General features: G+C 40.4%; 1 long non-coding RNA gene across 1 annotated transcript in view; it reads left to right on the forward strand.

The window, feature by feature from the left end:
- LOC115294708 overlaps nucleotides 1–13682 on the forward strand; it is a 41073-nt gene extending 27391 nt beyond the window's left edge. The window contains exon 3 of the long non-coding RNA XR_003910077.1: nucleotides 13379–13682. This is a non-coding gene — a long non-coding RNA (uncharacterized LOC115294708). The remainder of the gene's footprint in view (nucleotides 1–13378) is intronic.
- Nucleotides 13683–14834: the final 1152 nt, after the last annotated feature.

Here is a 14834-nt window from a genome sequence, read left to right on the forward strand (position 1 = left end):
AACAGCAATGACCACAGTAGCCTCACCCTGAAAGGATAAAGAGAGGGCTGAGAGACTTGTTAAATTCTCCCATCCACAAAGCATACCTGCTATGTATCAAGTGACAAGCGACTGTACACAGAAGCAAGGCATTTAAGAGTTTAACAAATGAAAAAAAATACAGAAGTACTTATAGTGTAGCATATAATATGGTATGTAAGCATACACAAATCTCACAGCTAGCTCTGTGGCAATCTTCAGGACCCACTGAGCTGAAGAGTGACTTCCTGGCAAATCAAGATGTGACTACAGTATCCAACATTTATTTAGCAGTACCTGTTGGGAAGTAAATTCTATGGGGCAGGGCATTTTACCTGTTTGGTACACTAATATTACTAGTTGCAGTAAGGACAAAGACAGCAATAATAGCTGCTCCTCCTTATTGAAGGCCTACTGTGGCCAGCACTGTGGTACAAAGTTTACAAATATTAGCTCATTTAATCTTTTGCCAACCTTATGAAATAGATATTATCCCCCTGTCATGGCTGAGGAAGTTGTGACTTGGGTTGGAAAATCAACTTGCCTCAAGTCACACACAGCTGAAGGATAGAGAAGCAAAGAAGAAAGCTGAACCAGCCACTGAAGAACAAGTACAGGGCAGGGAAGTGGTGGAGTAATAAGAAGTATGGACGGAAGTACAAGATTAGCTTGATGCAAGTCACAGGGCACGTCATGGGCAGTGGCCAAGTCCATATAAGAGAATCATAGGTAACAGAGAATGTTCCTTCTGGAGAGCTTCTGGTCTAAGGCTTCTCACACTGTAATGTGTATACAAATCACATGGAATCATTTTAAAACATAGACTCTGGATTCAGCAGTTCTGACAGGCTTCCAGATAATATGATGCCCCTGGTCTAAGGCTTCAATTTGAGCAGGAAGAGTCATCCATTGGTCTCAAATGCTGGTCTAAGAACCAGTGCTCAACAGTGCATACGGTCCATGGTTAAGTGATAACAGTAAAGATAATAAAGTGAATTTTTTATATAGTTAACTCTATTCAGTTTTTTTCTTGTTATTTATGCTGTTTACTTTATTTGCAACAAAATACTATTAAAATAGACTAAATGAATATCAGAATTAATCATAGACTCTGGCAACCCTATGTCAGTCTTCAAATTTTTTTCCAAAACACCTAGGAACAACTGATCTAATCCAAATTCTGATTTTGTAGACTAGGAAACTGAGGCCTGGAGTGGCAAAGTGCTTTACCAATTAATAGAAGATGCAGGCTGAGAGTCTTCTGGCCCTAAAAGGCAAAAGCTAAGGCTAAAAAGTACGTACATTAAAATACACTACAGACAGCATTACTTGTCATATTGAGAAACCTAGATTTAATCATACAGGCAAAGGCAAATTGTTGAATATTTGGATAAGGGGAAGTGACATAGTGAAAATTATTAGTTAAGGCAACTGATCTGACAACAAAGTACAGCCTAGGTGCCTAGAGGCAAGCAGATGAATTCAGAATCTAATGCCTGATTACCTCCATCTATAAAATAGAACCTAAGGTGCCATCAGTTATAAGAAGCACTTACATACCCCAAAGAAAGAAAAATCTCTATCAATAAAATCGTAACAAAATGACTTATCATTTTGGAATTTTATTTTTTGTGTATTTAATTGTTCTTGTACACTTATTTGGACAATTTTTTTCATTTTTATCATATTACTCTTGAGCATTTATAAAAGTAAACTCTGAGCCAAATGGATTGGGTGAGGCCGTGGTTTCCATAACATGTCACCTCAGGGAACTCACAGTATCATGGGATTTTTTTTATATTTTCAAGGGAAACACAGTGATACTTGGACATCTGTTAAACATAGTACCAACTATGAGCTTGAGATTATTGGCAGCTTCAACATTAGATCAGGCTGCACTGTATTTTTGATGGTGGGTTACTGGCAATCACTGTGAGAAAAAAGCAAGTATTCAAGTTCCAGTTATGAAATACATTAGTCACAGAAATATAATGTACATCATGGTAACTATAGTTAATAATACTTTATTGCATATTTGAAAGTTTGCTAAGAGAGTAGATCTTAAAAGTCCTCATCATAAGGAAAAATATATAGCTATGGTGATGGATACTAACTAGACTTATTGTGGTGATCATTTTGCAATATATATAAATATCAAATCACTATGCTGTACACTTGAAAATAACATAATGTATGTCAATTATACTTACTTTAAAAAAGCAAGCAAGTCATGCAAAAATAATATGGAACAGGTAATGAGGGTGGCAGTGTCCAATCTAATTCTAAGGACTGAGAGTTGTGCAATGCCCTAAAGCATTAACCCATTAGAAGGTAATTCTAGTTATTTAAGAATGAAACAAAAATATTATTTTTTCAAATTTTTAAATGGCTACTAAATTGTTGGACCTAAGTAATTAATAAATGGCGTGCTGTGAACAAGTACTGAGACCCTAGTAAGGCTGGGAACCAAGAAAGTTTGGGAACCCCTGGGTTAGGATGTTCATAAAACTTCTTCATGTTCACAGTGCAACGTTTCTGGATCACTCTGATTCAGAGTAGCCTGCACCCATGTTTTATCTACACAGTATTAGCCTCTGTGCCAGTAGATGCATTAGTGATGCATCATCTTCTAAAGAATGCTCCACTTGAGTCTTTGCAAGTTTTTTCAAGCCCCATTCATTCTCAAAATGTTGTTTCTGGAAGACATCTCAGAATGCTTAGTAGAAGTATGTAGATAATAATCAAGACTCCTATTCCTTCCTTAAACAGTGTGTTAGGAGCTAGCAGTTGAGAACAGTGAGTTCCATTCATACCATCAGGAAAAATATGTCAGACTTAGCTAGCAAGTCAAGGACAAACACACCACAACTGCCATCTGGCCAATAGCAATTATTAGTTGCCAGAGTGTAAAACCTATTTCACTTGCAAATAGGTTAAAATGTGAAAAAAGATATATGTATCAACAAACCAACAAAATGTATTGATATCTATCTCACATTGCTAAGAGAGTTGGAGTAATAATGTGAAAAGATGATTTATAAACCATAAAGCATGACCAGTAGAGTTTTGATGAGGCACCGGGTGGTAGGACCTGAACAAGGGCGTTGAAAGAGGCTGTAGTAAAAGGGCTACAAGGTTGAGCCACTGAAATAGAATCAATGGGATTTAAAAATCAGAACACAAAGTGGGTTATTCAGCAAGTCTCAACTCAAGAAGACTGTCCTCTAAGTGAGGTACTATGAGAAATGTATAGGCAGCCTGTTGGTCTTTTTTGTTATAACCAATTCCACAGTTAGGGCCATAGACTCAAGTTATATGCTCCTGACGTTGAGGTTTATTTCAGTTATGAGATACATTAGTCACGAGGGTATAATGTAAAATCTAGAGTCCTTGGTAAAATTATGATGGAAGGGAAGAAAATGTTCTCGATGCTTCTAGTAAATCATTTATATATTTCACTTTTGAAAAGTAGTTTAATTTGTAGTTAAGTTATAAATTCACTCATTTTGGTAGAACCAGATCTGAATTACAAGTTCCGACTATACTTTATTTGCAATATGATCTTGTACCTCTTCATATTTCCTATTTCATAAAAAAGGAATAATTATAATATCAATGCATAGGGTTAAAATGAAGGTTGAATGAGATAAGATACATCACAGAGCTTTGCTTATATTTAGCATTTAAATGTCAAAAAGACAAAGATATTTTAGTCCTTTTGCCATCTCTTTGGCAAGGTTGGAATACTTTCTTGTGGGAATTTGTTCCAATGCCCAAAATTTTATTTAGGAAAGTTTTATGACCAATTAATAAACAGAAACAAATGTGTATCATATGTAAGATCTTTCCACTGATTTTGTCTTTCACGGACTTTGCCATAGTCTATGCCACCATCATGTTTTTTCCAACTCAGAGTCCTTCTAACTGGAAATCTTGTTTCCACTGAAAATCTGGAATCTGTTCTCCACCCTCATTTCTAAATGTTCTTCCAATTGTGTCACTACTCAGGTTAAAATCCTCCTAACAGTTTCCAATTTCACTGAGAATAAAATTCAAATTTGATACCCAGATTTCCCAAATCTGATGTTCCACTTCACCTCCTTCCATATCACTTCTCCAACCATGTTGATCTGCCCTCTGTTCCTTCAGCACACCAAGACTGTAGGGACTTTTATGTTCCCTGTGCAAAGCACTTTTCACTCTGTGATATTTTTCTTGTTCATTAGTTTATTTAACCGCCATGTTTTCTCCATCTACCCCCAGCCCCATCCACCCTCGGCCCCATCCTTCAAAATGTAAACTCCACGAGAGCAGACATTGTCTAGTCCTTTGCTGCATATCCAGTGCCTAAAGCACTATCTGGCTTACACCAAGTATTCTATAAATAATTGCTTAATCATAAATGAACACATGCAAATTAAATATTAATTATATATATTTACCCTTTGGGGTATACATTTTTTAAGAGACAACATTCTATAAGCAGTAAATAACAGCATAGATTACAGTTTATATCTGGTAGAGAAGGATTCAGAGTCCTGCCCAGGTACTGACAGACTGAATTTGCACAAAGCCAAGGAAATGATGTCTTACTGTCATTTTCTTTTGTTTTAAAAGTATTCCGTAACCAAGAGCTCACTGTAGTGTGTTTCCTTTTATATCTAGAAGGCCTTCTGGTTCTAGTTCCTGAAAGAGTTCCTTGTCAGTTTATTTGAGCAAACAATACATTGCAAAGATTGACTTTCCATAGCAATTTGAATCCCTTATAGTTACATGATTTTTCTAGTATTTAACAAATAAGCCATTCTAAGATACCAGACTAGAGTGTGCTCTGAATAGCCATCAAATGGAGGAGACATTTGTCTCTCTATGTATCTATACATGTATGGGACTCAGTCTCTCTCTCTTTCATTTCCTCTATTTGTTGTTGGTAGAGAAATTTTCAATTTACGATAGAAATGTATGTCTTTGAATTCTTTACTCACAAAGCTGGCAAAAACTGTGAACCAAACACATTCATTCCAGTATAAAGAACTAGTCTCTTTCAAGTACTCAGGAGTAATAACTTATAAATCTGTCTGCATCATAGTAGTTACTCAAAGAAAATCTGTAACTTAATTACTGGGAAAATAAAGCAGAAGGAAATGGTCCTCAAACTCTGAATCACTGTGAAAAGATTCTCTTTGATTTATTTAAATTAAAATGTTTATTGGGGTGCCTGGGTGGCTGTTGGCTCAGCATCCGACTTCAGCTCAGGTCATGATCTCACAGTTTGTGGGTTCAAGCCCCACATCAGGCTCTGTGCTGACAGCTAAAGCCTGGAGCCTGCTTTCCGATTCTGTGTCTCCCTCTCTCTCTGCCCCTCCCCTGCTCACAGTCTGTCTCTCTCTCTCAAAAATAAATAAGCCTTATACTTTTTTTAAATAAAATGCTTATTGAACAACCAGTATTACTCTTCAACTGTAGGCAGTCAACAAGTCAAACTCCCAAGGTTGAAGAAAGCCTTGAAAAAGCATATAAAATGTCAAGCAGAAGACTAGACACAGGAAAAGTACTCAGCAAATACTGGCTTTCCCCTCAGTTTCTTGGTTTCTCCTATAATTCTGGGGACATGTCTTCAAAGGTATTGTAACTCAACTCAGATATACAGTGAGGCCAGTAGAGTGGAGGCAGCAGCCCAGGTGGACAGTGTGCTGTGCCCAGCGTCAGGCAGGACATTTCACGTACATAAAATCACATTTCCATCTTTGTAGGTAGGTATTTTATTCCTGTTTACCAAAATAGGAAATGGAAGCACCGAGAGATTAAATAGATTGCCCTATAATATGTGGTAGACACAGAATGCCAGTTAAATTCTGGTCATTGATAGACATACTCATTTCACTCAGAACACTTTTTATTGATCACCTTGAATCCCTGAAATCTGAGGATTCAAACAAACAGGACATGCTCCAAATGCTTAAAGAGCTTTTACCTAATGTGGGATGAAACATATAAAACAAGTAACTTTTAAAAAGTAAAAATATTATAACAGAGGTATGCTTGGTAGGACAAAAGAGAAGAAATGTATGACTTTGCAAGAGTGAAGTGAGGGTGAGTGACAGTGAAGACTTCCCCAGGATGAGAAAACAGATGAGTCGTGAAAAAATACAGAAGCACCCAGGGGGGCAATCTACAAGAGGAGAAAAATGAAGAGATGATGCATTGTGGGAGTGAGAAGGGAGGAAGACAGTCTGGGCATTGGGAACTGCAAATGCTAGGTCCAGAGGGCTTTGGGGGCAGCAGTCTTCCCATTTGGTCTGGAATGTGAGTGTGTGATGACGGTGGCAGGAGATGAGCCTGAAGAAGCAGGTAAAGGCTTGGCAGGAGGGGCTTGTATCAGGATGAGTTCAGAACTTACCTTTAGGTGATGGGGCCCAATGAAAGATGCCATTCTCAGAATGGTATCACTTAAAGGTCCCCTATCAGTGTATGGAGAAAAGACTAGAAAAGGACCTATTCAAGGAGGCAAGGAGACCTGAGAAAAGGCATCTATAGTGGTCCTGGCAAGAGAGACTGTGGCTTTGAATCAAAGGCTCAGTAATGCCCCTCTCTGGGTACTTTCCACTGTCTCATTTAGCTTGGTGTGCTCTTTAATGAATCTGTCACCCCTTGACAACTTTAACCAACTTCAAGGGATGGGAGACCCTGTTCATAGTCATTGTCTGGCACTCACGAGGCTGTTTAGTCCTCCAGATGGATTTTATGTAGGTTGTTGTCCCAGTGATGTTGACCTCACAGGGTCCTGAAATTAGCCCATTAGTCACTCCTTGCTTTGAGCTAAGGACACTTCTATTAATGTACAGCAGTTTCCCTGGGAGGAATGAAGCATTATCGGCCATTAATGCCCTGCCCTTAATTGCTTCACCAGATTAATTGGGTGGCTCCCCAGCAGGGCCCTAATCACAGCGGGGCACAATAGGTAAATGTTGATAAAGTGATGGACTAAATGAGATTCAAAGCATTTGGCAAAAGCTGGGGAGAAAGAACTGTGCTCAGTAAACTGGGCACAAATGGAGCATCAAATACTTAGAAGGAGAAAGCCAGGAAAGAAGGAAGAGGAAAGAGCTTTAAATATGAAAGAGGCCAGATGGGCTCATCAGGCAAGGAAGCATGTATGACAGGTCATCTGTCCAAAAGAGAGACCATCACCTGAGATGGGAATATAGACTAATCAGTGTCTTCATTGATCCAGCTTCATTTCATCCAGCTCTTACAATGTGCTGAGCAAAGTACTGAATGCTTCCTATGCATTTTCTCAGTCAGCCTTTACTACCATGCTATGAGCTAGGCTTACTGTTACCAATTTCCCAGGAGGAGACTGAGGCTCAGAGAGCTTAACTAAATTGCTCACAGTCATTCAGGTGAGTAGCAGAGTCAGAATTTGAGTCTAGATATATCTGGTTCCAAAGTCTTAATCAGTAACTCAACTGCTTTACTACTCCAACAATCACTACCTTGACTCTTTTGAATGGTGTGGGATCAGACTATAGAGGTAGCCTGGCCTTTAGGAATCATTGGATGCATTTTAAAAGATTCCAACCCCAATTCCGCTCCCATTTACATCGACTCTAGGCATCTTACTACATCCTTACCATGGCCCAGAGCTGCATTCTGAGGCTTACCAGGAGACTCATTATCCCTATGGTTTAAATATTAACAGAAGAGTAAACACCACCACCCCCAAAGCTGCTGGATTCTTGAAGCAGTAAATTGTAGAGTTGGGATTACAATCCGTGTCTGAATGACCGTAAAGCAAAGGCATGTCTACTTTATGACTCTCTCAGGAGATGATGCTTGTGCTGAACTGGAAGGATGGGTCATAGAGGTGAAGAGTGAAAGCTGTAGGCATAGACAATACCATAGGCAAAGATGTAAGCATGATGCAGCAGAACTGCTTGGAGAATGGTGAGGCATGTAAAGGGCTTGTGGGTGCAAGAAGACAGAGGCTGCAGGAGTTGAGAATGGAAAGGCCATTTGGGATGACATTGGAAAGGTGATGACCTGGGACACACCCAGTGGAGAAAAAAGCCCTTGTCAGTGAGATATGCAAAAGCATCTGATAAATATTAAGAGGACAAAGACTATAGTGGAGTTGGCTGGTTATTACTAAGTTGTAGTGACGTCTTACAGAGGGATAATTAGAAATCCTGATAAGAGCTGTTAACAAACAGTTAAAAGCTAAACGAGAGTGCTTACCTGACAGTTTACATAAAAAAAAAAAAGAAGAAGAAAGAAAGAAAGAAAGAAAGAAAGAAAGAAAGAAAGAAAGAAAGAAAGAAAGAAAAAACCCTTACCCCCTGCAGAGTGTAAAAGCAATCACAGATGAGGAGCAAAATCAACATCTGATAATTGAGATTGCTGAACTCTAGTGATATTTAAATGCTCAAAGTAGGTCTTGTGTACTAGGGGTAAGGGCTGAGGTTGGGAAAAGCTGGAACCCTAAAACATGAAATGGAAACATCCTGAGTCAGTACTTCTGTGGATCTTAACTCTGTACAGCCCCCTGAAATCTCAGAGTTTGAAGATGTGGCCCACCTCTCTGGAGGAAGGGTTCCCAAGAGGGAATATTCTGCTGAGCTCTTTTCCTCATGAAAGCAATAGATAATGCCCTCAGGAGCTCATCCCACCTTCACTCCAGGTTGCCAGGCTAATTACTAGGATTAAATCCCCACATAACTTTGCTGAGAACATACTGGGCCTCAGAAGGAGGAAAAGAGATTTCTGTTAAAGAAGTTGGAAGAAATTAAGCAGTTTGTATACACATGGACTGGGGGAATAATCCTGGGATTGAATTTTGATGGTTCTTGATCAAAGGGTTAGAGCATAAAACTGGACAAGCAAAAAGTCAGCAACTGGTGATCCTCTTTCAGGACATAGGATTTACCACCCAGGCATGGACGCAAGGGGATGAGACAAACTTTCAACTTGGGTGACTCTTAGAAGCCTCAAAAAAATGATGTTTTGTGCTAGACAATGGGAATACCTGAGCTTCCCTGTATATGGTAGAGGAGTGAATACAAAGGCTGTAGAAAGTCGGATGCTGGAGTAGATACATTATGTGAAACCAGAAGATGTCCTGGAGGATAACATTCCATGGAGGGCCCCAGAGGATATAGCATTCGCCAAGCCCATCAAGAATATGCTAGTGAGAGGGACACCAGCAGCATTCAAAAGCTCAGTGGTAGCCTCCTATGCAGGCCAGGGATGATGGTAAGAGAGCTGGTCCCAGAGCTGGACTCATGATGGGAAGTCAAGTAAAGGAGACCAAGCAGTGATGATCAGCTTCTAAAAGCCGGAAGGCCACAATTATCATAACAACCAACAAGGAGACTGGGACAGCCACGGATGCTTGCCTTCAGAGAGTTGTGGAAAATTAATAGAGAAAAAATTGGCCAGTTTTGCCTAATATCTATAACCAGAAGCAAGACCAGAGGGCACAAATAAGCTGCATGAGCAGGTAGTCTAACCCTCCACCACAGCTGCCCCAGAACCACTGTTCCAGATAACATCTATGACTATCTGTGCGGCCCCTTATGGTCAGCTGTAGGTGGAGGCAAATGTCTAGGCTGGATCTGTACAGGGATCAGCTTAGTATGTGGATACAAGCAAAACACGGATGGCAGCTGTATAGCCACAATCAGGGATGGCCTTGAAATATAGTGGAAAGGGAATGTCTTCCCAATGAGCAAGTTATATGCCTCATCATTTACTTTGTGTGCAAGAACAAGTGGCCCAAGGCAAGACTATAGATTCTTGGACAGTGACCGATAGCCTAGCCAGATAGCCAGGGGCCTAGAGGAAAAAAACACTAGAAGATCAGACATAAGGAGTTCTGGAGCAAAAGCAAGTAGATAGCATGTGGTAGTGGGTACAAAGTATGAAGATTTTCACACACTAATACTCAGAAGAAAGCATGCACTCTGTAGGAGACCATGACCAACTAAACAGAAAAAAAAAATGACAGTTAACATTCACCAATTGACATTCACCTTCATCACTGCCACCTCAGAACTGGAATGATGGGTGTGTAATGAGAGTGGCTCAGTGGCAGAGATGGAGACCACACAGGAATCTAACAGCACATGTTGTCATTTGCTAACTGCCACTGCCTCTGAATGTCCAACCTGTGAGCAGCAGAGAACAATCAGTGTTGATCCCCAGTCTGGTACTATTCTTTCAGCAAACTGACTATCTTCTTGGTAGCAAGTGAACTACATTGAACCCCTTTCACTTTAAAGTGTTCACCCTCACAGGAGTAGATACTTACTCTGGATATGAGTTTACCTTTCCTTTTCATAAGTCCTTAGGCAGAATCACTATCTGGGGGCTTACAGGATGCTTTGTCCATAGGATGTAATCCACATAAGAAAGCATCCAATCAGGGAAACCACTGCTCAGCAAAGAACTAAACTCATTGTTTGCATCACCCATTGCACCTTCCAGAATCTGCCAGCCTCTTAGAGTACTAGAAGAACCTACTGAAGGCACATCTGAAATAACATTCTTAGATGCAGTACTCTGCAAGAATGAGGTGCCAACGGAGACCTCTAAATGGTCTCAGTAGGAAGAATACATGGATCTGGGAACCAAGAGTAGATATAGAAATGGTCTCACTTACCATAATTCTCAATGACCCACCTGAGATCTCTGTGGTTTTCATTCCTTCAACTCTGGACTCTGCAAGGCTGGAGGTCATGGTCACCAAAGAGGTGCATTCTTGTAAGGAGACAGAATAAGGATCCCCATGAACTCTAAGTTATGACTGCTGCCAGATCACTATGGACTCTTTGTGTCCAAGTACTGGCAGATATGATGTGGAGACACCATCTGGGCAGAAATAATTTACCCCAACCAGCAGGAAGAGTGAGGGCTGCTTTGACAAAATGAGGGCAGGAAAGATGATGTATGGAACCAAGATGGTTCTCCTAGGTGTTTCTTGATATTTTCTTGCCCTATGGTAATTGTGAATGGACATGTGCAGCAGCCACAGCCCAAGAAGGTTATGATTTCCAAGAGATCAGACCCCTCAGGAATGAGTTTTTGGGTTATGCCACTAGGTAATCCAACATGACTGGAAGAAGACAGCTTAGAAAGGAAGGAAGGGTGGGGAGTGATTATCATTGAGGCTTGAGATCAGTGGTAGCAACAGGGGTTGTAGCTTATCCTTATAGGATAACTCCCTCTTCTAACTTTTCCCTTCAGAATAGAGGCACATGAGGACCATGAAAAACAAGAATGGAGAAGTGAATCTGGGCAGTATATGGTGAAGAGTGTGGCAATCGTGGAGATAGTGGAGATATATTGTCCAGATCTCCAAATTGCTGAATGAAACATAGTTGCTATATGAATTTTGTCTTCTACAGTGGAAACACTGAGACCATACTTTGCATAGACTGCCCCTAATGACTGACTGAACACAGCAGGGTCATAGAGCCAGCCTACTTCTGCTCAACACAGGATTCCTCTAACAGGAAACTTTTGCTCAGTGATGCCTCATCATCATCAAAGATGAGATTTTTCTTGCAGCTACACTGTGGTCTTTGGCTTTTCCCATCGACCCTTCCTTCATTCTCTCCTTTCACTGCAATGACCAGTAAGACCAGTAAGACCAGTCTTACCTAAAAGACCAGTAAGATTGGGGGTTGAAGGTAACTATAAAAGAAAGCAGGATTGAAAGGGGCTCTTTGTGGATTAGAGAGGCTTAGTCATAGAAGCTAAGGAGATGTCAATGAAGAGGGAAATACTGAAGGCACCCCATAGATGGGATAAAATTAAAGACATGAGGAACAAAGTGAAGATGAGGGGAAGGAAAGGGGTAGGAAGTTGAGCAACTGCCTTGGAGTCTCTATTTTTTAAATGTTACTGGACAAAAGATCATCTACTGAGAGAGAGAATGGGGAGTGAGGGATAGTAGAGACCAAGGGGAGACTGAGTGAAATAGCCCTTGAGGATGAATGGACACAAGGACGTTCTGGGACATGTGGAAGGCTGTGGGGGGGGGGGGGCTCTGCTGAGGCTGGAACCATGCATCTGTAAAATCAGCAGTGGGATTTTCTTCAACATCCCCTAGGAGCCCCTGTGTGGAACTGGAGATGTCAGACGACATGAGGATATGGGGTGGGAGGGTGGCAGGCTCTGATGGGGACTCTGAGGTGGAACAATGGTGAGCAAGAGGGGAGTGTTGGTAACTTATTTAAAACAGTGATTTACCAAAATCAAGATTTGGATGGAGGAGACCCACTCTCACTTGATGGAACAATAAACTAACTACCTTTACTACTGCATTTTGTCTCATTCGACCACATGGAAGTATTTTTTACCCACAGATGAAGTCCTGGAGGCTCAGAGAGGTTTAAGGAACATGCCAAGTTCCCTCAACTTTTGTGTATAGAAAAACTCTTCTAGTTTGGAATTGGATGGATAAACCTCATCTAAATATTACTTTATACTTATTTGTAAGGTTGTGTACTTATTTGAGATTTTATACTTACTCTTAGGAATATTCAAGAAGGAAGCTATGACTTACTTGGTTAGAATCTTAGGTCATTAAATAAATTAATAGTAACTATGTTCACTTTTTAAAAACTGATGAGCAAGTATTTGGGCTGAATTCCATTTTATTCCTCTTGTTTAACAAACATTGAGGCTAGTTTACATGCAAATAAAAAATTATTTTTACCAAGCATGTAGAAAGGGTTTTGTAGCTGTGTATTCCAATCTTTGCTGTGTATGCGATGAGACCCCATATTTTTATGGTGTGGTTGACAATCTATGTGGATTTCAAATTTCTTAATCTGCACTTTTTAAGTGAGTTTATGGTTTTGACTGGTGTTCTCATTACATGTTAACTGTAACACACCATAGATAGTAGCTAGGTCAAAGAGGTTTTTCTTAAAAGAGAACAGAAATAATTGCCCTGGCTATGTTCAAAATGGGCTCTGACAAGAATTTTAAGAAGTTTCGCAAATGAGATTGCTCTCGGAAACTTGTTTAGTCATTATGAGAACTCTCATCCATTATCTGATAAAGATAATTTGAGTCAAGTAAGGATGAAGTTCAAAATGAGAGCAATAAAGGATTTACTTTCAAATCTGGTGATGTCTATGTTCCCATAAGCATTCTAGGGAATTTAGATTTATGGACATCTGTGACTCCGCAACATGTCTTAAAATTACGGTGGATTCCCTGTGGTGCCATCTTGGACAGCTGGCCCCGAGCAAATGTGACCTGGACTATTAACCACACACCATTACAGACACACATGAGAAGCATGTTTTAGGCTGTCATTCTCCCACCCCTCCTTTTTTTTTCTTTTAAGAAACTGACTAGAAGAAATGTGAAAAGCATTGGACTTCTAGCGTGCACCCAGAGGAATTGAAAGAAATGTGAAAAGATTCATTATACCCAAAAGAGGCAATGGAATTGCTTTCATCGTGTTTTTCCTATTGGAACTCAAAGAAAAAAGTGTGCCGAATATGCTGAATAATGTGTGATAAATAAGTACTTCTTGGAGGAGAAATATTATTAAAATAATATTTTAAAAATCCAAAACAAATCAAATCTACCAAAATGTTTGTGAATTGTTAAAAGAAAAAATAGTTCAATAACAGTCCCAGAAAGAATTTGTGTGGCAGGTTGATTCTGGACCACTGTTAATGAGGTAAAACCCTCACATATGTAACACATTATTTACAGTGGGTTTACATGTCATTTGTAAGTGGACAGTTCAGAGCTCAGGATACATCTTCTTAAAGAAAACTAAGGGCCACAGAACCCAGAACCACTGTGGGCCAGATTCATATAATAATGGGAGTTTTAGATACCTAAGCCTTCAGATACCTAATCCCACAAGGCTACCCATTTTCTAAGTAAGAGTGGAGGCCCAGAGGTAACCCGCAAGGAGCTACCGTCAGGACCAGCAGTATCAATCTGTGCTGTGTGTCCTGTGAGAAGCCCATGGCCCTAGAGAGGAAAGACACAAAGCTCAGAGAAATTCTACCCAATTTTTAGTCCAGGAAACTGCTGAAATAAGATTGTGACTTCCATATGCAAATTTTTCTTTCTTTGTGGCCTAGCCCTCTTCAAACCATGGCGTGGTGGCTCTGACACCACCCCCGCCTCCCTTCCAGAAAACCTGAAGCTGTTTCTTGCCCAGGCTGGAACCTGATTACCTGGTAGCCTGCCAAGGCGTGGGGGAAATAGTATTTGTGAATTCTAAAATACACAGAACTCCAAAGACTGATCAGAAATCGAACCCAACGCAATTTAGTTTAGTCCCCAGGGGGAGAGATAATCAGGATTTGGAGCAGTGGGACCAAAACTGACTGTAAGAAAACTCTACAAAGAGGATGGGAAATGGAAGGGGAATACATTTCCAAGCCAGAAAGGTTTGCAACAGCAGCCTGGTAGTTGTGGGTGGACACACAGGAGAAGGACAACCAAACAGAAAAAATTGTTTCTTCTCTTCCTTCCTTCCTTCCTTCCTTCCTTCCTTCCTTCCTTCCTTCCTTCCTTCCTTCCTTCCTTCCTTCCTTCCTTCCTTCCTTCTTTCCTTCCTATAAGCTCTTGGGGTGGTTTTTAAGTAATACCACAAATTCATTCACTCTCCTCTCATCAACTGGTGACATCTGTGGAGCCTCCTTGAATATGAGACGGAATCCACTGGAAGTAACACTGAGTCACTTCCAAGGCTAGATGAGAAAAGTCCAAACAGCCTGTGCTGGTATCTCTTGTGATATCTGCTCTACTCGCTCGGGGAGGCTTTGGTCACCTTG

This window comes from Suricata suricatta, chromosome 6, assembly GCF_006229205.1.
Source record: "Suricata suricatta isolate VVHF042 chromosome 6, meerkat_22Aug2017_6uvM2_HiC, whole genome shotgun sequence".
Classification (NCBI taxonomy): Eukaryota; Metazoa; Chordata; class Mammalia; order Carnivora; family Herpestidae; genus Suricata; species Suricata suricatta.